Source organism: Lactuca virosa, chromosome 8, assembly GCF_052849685.1.
Source record: "Lactuca virosa cultivar CGN04683 chromosome 8, Lactuca_virosa_CGN04683_v6, whole genome shotgun sequence".
NCBI classification, from domain to species: Eukaryota; Viridiplantae; Streptophyta; class Magnoliopsida; order Asterales; family Asteraceae; genus Lactuca; species Lactuca virosa.
Genome location: NC_136433.1, coordinates 58,343,886 through 58,352,058, shown reverse-complemented (window position 1 = coordinate 58,352,058; position 8,173 = coordinate 58,343,886). Strand labels below are relative to the sequence as shown.

Below are 8,173 nucleotides of genomic sequence, written 5' to 3'. Positions count from 1 at the left end.
TTCAACATAGCCAAAACAGCCGACATGTCTTCAGAAGTGCCACTCCCAATTCCTTTAGCTCCATTATTTCGAGGATTGTGATACTCACGCGAATGCTTAGAAAAATCTTCAATTAACTCCGTAATTTCAGAGGGATTTTTCTTCGTCAAAGGTCCTTGAGAATCAAGGAGTTGCCTTGTCATCACATTTACCCCATCGTAGAAGTTTGATACTTCTTGTTGCACATTAAGATCATTTTGGGGGCAATTTCTAAGTAATCCCTTGTAACGCTCCCATGCTTCGTAAAGTGATTCACCTGGTTGTTGCTAAAAGTTAGCAATTGCCTTCTTGAGTTTGGACACTTTTGATGGTGGGCAAAATTGCTCTAAGAATTGTTCACACATTTGTGCCCATGTAGTAATTGCATCGGGTGGAAGCGCTTTTAACCAGTCTTCAGCAGCTCCCTTGAAAGTGAGTGGGAGCATTCTCAATAACACCGTCTCGCGTGGAACATTCGGGATGTTGAAGTAATCAGCAATGTCATTGACTTCATCAAGGTGTTTGTAAGCATCCTCATGATATTTCCCGGAAAATGGAACATCCTTAAGTGCGGAAAGAATATGTCCTTTAAGCTCGAATGTTGAGGTAGCGGGAATCGCGGGTTGCACTAAACCGGGACCGGTGTCCTCTCGAATTCTTTTCTTGTATGTTTCCATCGAAATGTCGGCAATGTCCGCCATGTTGTTTCCTTGCTCGCTTTCGGGTTCGCTACTTTCATCTGTTTCGTAACCAGATTCCTTTTTATTAGGAGTGTTCTCAATGCCTTCGTCTTTCGGGTGGTTGCTAGATTCTCCTACGTGTTTTCCCTTCTTCTTACTAAAAACCGATTTTAGTTCCTTGAATGGTGATTTCTTTGGTGTGTTTGTTTCTCCTACGTTCCTGTCCGTCTTTTTACGAAAAGCTGACTCCGGATCTTTCAGTGGTGGTCTCAAAGGTGTATTGGACCCACAAGTCATAAACTACTGCAATAAAAACAAAAATTAAAACGTAAAAATGAACAAAAAGCAATTTAAAAGTCCTACTGAACGTTCACCACGACGTGGTAATGCTACCACCTCGTGTTGAAGCAGATAAACTAAACAGAATGCTAAAAACGAAATAAACGTAAAACATCTGAGTTCACGTCGTGAGTTCAGTAATTCAGAAAAAATCTAATGCTAAAAATTAACTTTTTGCAGGTTTTACCCCACAAAAAGGATAGATTAACCTAAAGCAATTAAATCTAAAACTAAATAGTCGTTCCCCGGCAATGACGCCAAAAACATGATGTGCTAAAAATTACCCACTAGTTTTAAATTTATAACGCTACGAACTTAACTAGCTAAAATGCACTTGGGTAGTGTAGCTAGTCGGTTTATAGAATAGTTTCAGTAAGTCGAGTGTCGATCACAGGGAACAGATTTAATTTACTAACCTAATTACTACTAAATTAACCTAAAAATATGCAAAAAGTTAAATTGGTGTTTATCTAATTTTACAAGTTCAGACAAACTTAAACTCTTTAACTAACGATTCAATCAATTACTAAAAACACATCCATTTAGTTCGAATCCACTTCTCCTATATGGTTAGCTACTAATTATAGATTATTACAGTTGGTTATCAAATATTATATTATCAACAATTCAAGTCCAAATTTACTAATGTTTTCACTAATTCATGTAAAACTATGTATGGTCATACATTAGCAAACACATAATCAGTTATAAAATAGAGATTGGCTATGTAAGATTGATCAAACTAAACACAATTATGGTCACAATTTATGTTCTCCAGCACAACTAATTTAGTTACTTTTATGACTTATCTAAGATTTGGTCGATCCTAGCTCTAGCAATTTAATAGTTACTAAACTACTAGGTAACAAGTTCATGTAATTTAATGGTCACTAAGCTACACATAACCTGAATTCAAGCAATCAAAGTATAAAATATTAACATGCTAGGTAAATATAATAAACACAAGCTCAAAACCAACTATTAAAATCCATAATTTGATAAACTAAACCATAGAGTTAAAGCTCCATCTAGCTAAATGAAAGCTACTAGATTCAGCTACTTATAGCTGAAAACATTAACACAAAACCAATATAAATTGACATGATCAAAGTGTACAAAACCAATATGTGAAAGTGTTCTTCAAACTCTTGATCTTCAAGCTAATCCCCTTCCCAAAATGCTTTGGATTTGGTTTCTCTGACTAATTCTCCTCCAGAAATCTCTCTGAAAACCATCCAAGCCTCTTCCAATCGTAAGAATGAAGGCTAATTTATAGTTTTGAGGAAATAAGTGATTCACGACGTAAACAGGAGTTTCACGTCGTGACTTGGGTACAAATCCTTATCGGGCAAGGATTCTTACTTCACGCGTACTTATTTTCTGGAATACTCACTGCACGTCGTGATGTTGAGGGCCATTTCATGATTTGGGTTTTTTCGTTGGAATTTTCTTCTTTTAAGCTTTCATCCTCCAAAGTTCCAACTCTTGTCAATTCTGGTCCTTATTCTTCAAGAATGTTCCTTTTGGCTGCAAAATACAATTTAATCTCATAAGTATCATATATCTTTGCATTTAACCAAAATATTCATAGAATTGTATTAGAATATTGCCTAAAAATGTGTATAAATATGGCACTATCATTTTCCAAGTTGGAATTATTTCTTAGGAAGGATCATCATCAAAGTTTATCGAGTTATGGCTAATCGAGGATCCTCACTGATGAACTCCTAAAGCAAGGATCCTATCATATGTTGTCACACCCCCAAACCGGAACGGCGGAAACGTTCGGGGGCGGAGGACGTCATGTACAGTATCACAACAATTGTAAAATAGTAATCAAAGCAACAACAACCATTGTATTAATAGTATAATGTTTACATTGTATTCGAATCATATAAAACTGACTCCAAAAGTAATTAACAGATAAAGACTTGAAGCTACTATGCTCCATCTTCTAGAATCCGATGCTAGTACCTGTCTACTAGTGTCCTGAGAATACAAGTAGTTTTGAAAGAGTATCAGCATTTAAGCTGGTGAGTTCATAAGCGTTTTGTTTTAGAAAAGAGGTTCTTTGTTCTTTTAAAAGTGTGATGTGTTTCTCCAGAAAACCCTATATTTTCTGATGTGATGAATGATAAGTACAATGATTCGTACCAGTTCCTCCGTTGAGTACTTAGTGTATACAAGTCATATATAATCCAGATCGAACAAACAATCGATTGTGTCGTTCTGCCCCAAGTTCACAACCAAACAAGGAACAAGAAATGAGGCGGAGGCCACACGTCCCACTGGTTGTCGGATACTCATGTATATAACTCTGTCGTATTCACTAGGTACTTACAGAGTTAACTATATTAGTCATTTGAAATCTGTTGAAATTGTTTCTCAAGAAAATCCGATAATTTCTTAGTAAGAGTATAATAATACCAGTTCCTTCTATGACCACTTAGTTCATACTAGCTATGTATAAACCAATATCGAACAGAAAGTTGATTGTGTGGATTTGCCCTAAGCCCACAACCAAACAAGGAACAGGAAATGAGACGGAAACCGCACATTCCACGGTCTATCGGATATTCTTCATACACAACCCGGGTGCATAAACTAAGGAATTATATAATTTACAATGAATGTTCGTTAGTTGAATGATAAACCGATTGTTTGTAAAATACTGATGTTTGTCCTGGAAAATCCTACATTTTCCATAAAAGTGAGTTGTTGTCTTAACTGTTCCAAAACTGTAAAGTACAAGTATTTTTCCTTACTTATGTTGTTAAAGCATTGTTCTGTTTGAAAACCCTGGCTATCACCAGTAATGTATAGTAGTTTTATTACTTAAAATAAAACTAGTCGAAAATACATGGTTCTGTATACTGGAAGTGTTGTTAATACTCTCCTGTGATCACTTAGTACATACGAGTTATAGAAATCTAGATCGAACAGACAGTCGATTGAGTGATTTCTCCCTCAGCCCACAACCAAACAAGGAACAGGAAATGAGGCGGAAGTTACACATCCCGCTGCATGTCAGATGTTAATTTCATATCACCCTAATGTATATACTAAGTATCATATAGTTATTAAACCTGATGACCGTTTGTTAAGCATATTATTACGTGAACGATGTAATTGTTTAACCCTGTGAGTTCTTATAACCATGCTGATGGACGATAAACACTACGACGTACTTCAGACGTCGTAAACTGTAATGACGATTGTCACCCCAGGTTGACTGTAGCTAATAGTCAAGGTGAGGGATTGTCAGTCCCGTATAGATCTATACACAAACTCACGCTCTCCCTCCAGGAGACTCTGGTTACTAAGGAGTAGACTTCCCAGAAGACGTGTCTCACGATTTGGTTCTCTCAACGAATTCACGAATAATACAATGAAAATCCCTTTTTGTTAATGTCATGTAACTTTGTAAAAATAGTTCGTTCGTTCCATAAACTATACTTAACTAGTTTATGAGTTCGTTTCCGTGTTAAAATCTATGCTTGTAAATAGTTAAGTCTTAACGTGTTTTTGAATTTCGTTCGTAAGCCTAGTAGTCACAATGTTTACCGTGTTTAGTAAGTTTCATGTTCAAATGCATGCGAACTGTAAGAAAATATAATAAACAAAATTATATTTTTAAACACAAGATTACTTGTGTTTTACTTGTATTCTCCCCCTGAAAACATTGAAAAAGATTGGAAAATATGGGGGTATGAACTCACCGTGGTTTTATGTGTACGTGCTGGACAGCGAGACTGGAAAGATGACCTTCGAGTTGGCGTACACGGAACTAACGATATCCTAATAATAATTAAACACACAATTGCATTTAATTTAGCGAAACCATTTATTTAAAGTGTTAGAAAACACTTGTATTCGGGTTAGGAATGTTACCGAGACTTGTTTGAAATGGAAAAAGAAGGTCTACAGCCAAAGTTCACGGCTCAAGACTGTTTGGGCCGTGAATTGTTTGCGGCCGTGAACGGGTTTGCAGATTTGAAGATTTGAAGGTTGTTCTTGGTGTTCTTGGTGAAAACTAGAAGATTTGAAGATTCGATCTTGATAATATGAATGTTCTTGGGAGAGATTTGAGAGAGTTTTTGGGTGAAAAATATGAAAAATGAGGAATCTCTCCGGGAAAAATATATATACCGGTTGGGTTTACGGCCGGGAATGGGTTTAAGGCCGTAAACTCGTTTACGACCCAAGGGTTTGCGTCCGTAAACACTTGGCCAGACGATTTTCGCTGATTTTTCGAAGGAAAACGGGATCTTTCGAGTGTTTTTGTGTTCCGAGACTTATATATATTTTATTTATATAATTTAAATGGTTTTCCAACCCTTACGATCTTAACAGAATGAATAAAATTCGAAATTTTATTTGACGGAAATTGACTTTTGTTGGTTGGAAAGTATCGGGTTGTCACATATGTGAACTTCAAAGACCATACGAAGTTTAAACTTCTCCTAAGTCTAAAAACCACAAAGCTAAAGGATAATCAGGTTCTATCTATCCTTATTTTCAATTTATCTCTTCTTATGCGATGATTGAAGATTTATCATCCCAAGAGGATCTCAACTATTTTGAGATCCTAAAAGGGTTACTAACTATTTTCAGGCTATTCGGATCCTGAGCGTTCTTGCAAATCCTAAACTCTTTAAGATCCTGATTATAAGGATCCTAGGAAATCCTACTGCTACAATCACAAGACAATCATACAAATAAAGAAAGATATACAAAAGCAAGCATAAACATGAATTATAAGGGTCGCATGCCCCACAAAAACTTAAATTGTCATACACCCCTTAAAACCAAAAACTATTTAAACTAATTTTTTACAAACCTGGACCGTAGACTGGTTATCATCGCCTGGAATCTTCTCCTCTGCGCATGCCTTCGGCTGTTGCCCTTCAGGATCCTAACTGGTGTTAACAGGTTCACCGGTTAGTTGGGCAAGAGCGGCACGCCACCCTGCCAGGTTCCAGGATCCTACGTTGGCCACGTCTTCAGCTATTTTGATTTTGGCTTCCCAGACGGCCACGACACCGCTAGCCTTTACCTCGGCGATCACCTCCTCCATCTCTGCTACGTGCTCCTCTTCCTTCCCGACCTTCTCCTTGCTCAAAAGTTCCACCCTTTTCAGGAGGTCCTTATTGGTTGCTTTCCACATTTTCTCTTACTCTTCGAGGGCTTGTTCGGCTCTTTCAACCCGAATCCTCAACTCATCAGAGACATGGTTGGAGACCTGAAACGAGAAAGACATAAGAAATAGAAAAGTGTAAAAATGAAAAGGAAGAAGGATATTTGTTCTTACAGCCTAAGAGAAGAATACCAACTTTCGGAGTGCATCTTCCGCCCCAAGATTCTCCAAACTCAACTCAGTGGACCCTATATTCTTTCTCTTCTTGGATCCTGGAGTTTTCACGGTCAAATATACGGGGGCTCTAATGATGGGAATGGAGGACAAGGTATTCTCTTTCTTCACTACCAATCGACCGTTGTACATTGCCGTATCCAAGTCAGCAAGGGTTAAGTGGGCACCAGAACGGGTACTCTTGGATCCTAAGCAAAATAAAAAAGAGCATAAGAAGTCAGGATCCTCCATACGACAAATAAGAAGAAGAAATTAGGATCCTTACCTTTCGACATGGAGACAGTGGTAGATGAACTTTCTTGATGATTGAATTGGCTGAGTTTGAATGACCTCTCTGATTCAAACAAAGTGAAAAAGATTTTGATCCTATTTTTTGTATCTCCGGCAGGAGGAACTAGATTGTGAAACTTAAAAGCTACAAAAAATCAAACAACATACGAAATGTGAATGTCAGGATCCTCAATATAAAAATATCAAATAATACCCTTTTTAACCCAGGACCGAGGTAATAGATTTCCATCAGGAATGGAGTCGCGTTTCACGAAAAAATATTTTCCTTTCCAAGCACCATCATTATTCTTGGACTTCAAAACAAAGGGAAATCTATTAGTTTTGACCATGGTTGCAGAGATCGGGATTAATCGTGGATTAATCGTTTGACGTTCTCCAACCGTCGAGGATTTGGGTATTAATCAGAAATTTAGGATTAATCGGGTTTGGCGAGATTAATCGGTCAACAAAAGTCAACAAAAGTCGAAAAAAGTAAAAAAAAAAAAAAGTCAGAAAATGTAAAAAAAAAAATTAATTTTTTTTCAAAAAATCAACTTTTTTTTTACTCCAAAATTTTCAAATTTTCAAATATTATACCAAAATGTTCATATTTTCGTATTTTTAAATTTCAAATTACAAATTTTCTTATTTTCTAATTTTGAAGTATTTGTTTTTGTTAAGATATATTAATATTTGATTAATTTTAATATTTTATTAATAGTCTATGGTCACCGATTAATCCTCAATTAATCCCCGCCAAGACCGATTAATCTCTTAACACCAGTCGACCGTCGAGCGATTTTTACAACATTGGTTTTGAACTTCAACAGGAAACGGGAGTTCCCAAAAGTCGTAAGATCATAAATAAAGGCTATCTCATTGCTACCAATGGAAAGATCACTGGAACGATTCAAATGATCAATCCAATAGAGGATCCTCCAAATCATTGGCATGAATTGAATGTACGAAATTTTTGTGATCTCAAAAAATTCAGAAATGAGTCCAGAGAAGGGGTAAGAGAGTCTGTGACATCCCCAAATTCACGGTCCTTTTAAAAATTTTATTTATAATTATTTAAAAATCAGAGTATCCATTTTAAAGAATAATATCGCAGAATTTGTTCCCAGAAAACATGATAAAGATATTATCAAAACATTTACGAAGAAATATATTTTGTTTATATTAAAACATTGGGATGTCATCGTCACTACAGAAACATAAGCATAAATAGACCTTACATTCATTTACACTAATAATTTACATCTCCTTTAATCTCTCAATGTAATGTATCTTCGTATCGATACCTGTGATACAAATAAACTAAGTGGGTCGGGTTGGGAAACCTGGTGAGTACATAGGGTTTTCAACCCACAATAATATTGTAACATCCCAAATTCCAAGACCAAAAATTTCATTTTTAATTTAATAATTCATAAAACATATTATTGAAAACATCATCAAGTTATCTCATTTCATAAAAACCCATAAGTCATAT

The 8,173-nt window shown here is 36.1% G+C and overlaps 1 non-coding gene across 1 annotated transcript; it reads left to right on the top strand.

Moving 5' to 3' along the window:
• The first annotated feature begins 228 nt into the window (after positions 1–228).
• On the top strand, positions 229–335 carry LOC145135216 (small nucleolar RNA R71). The gene has a single exon (XR_013719677.1). It is a non-coding gene; the product is annotated as a small nucleolar RNA R71 (small nucleolar RNA).
• Positions 336–8,173: the final 7,838 nt, after the last annotated feature.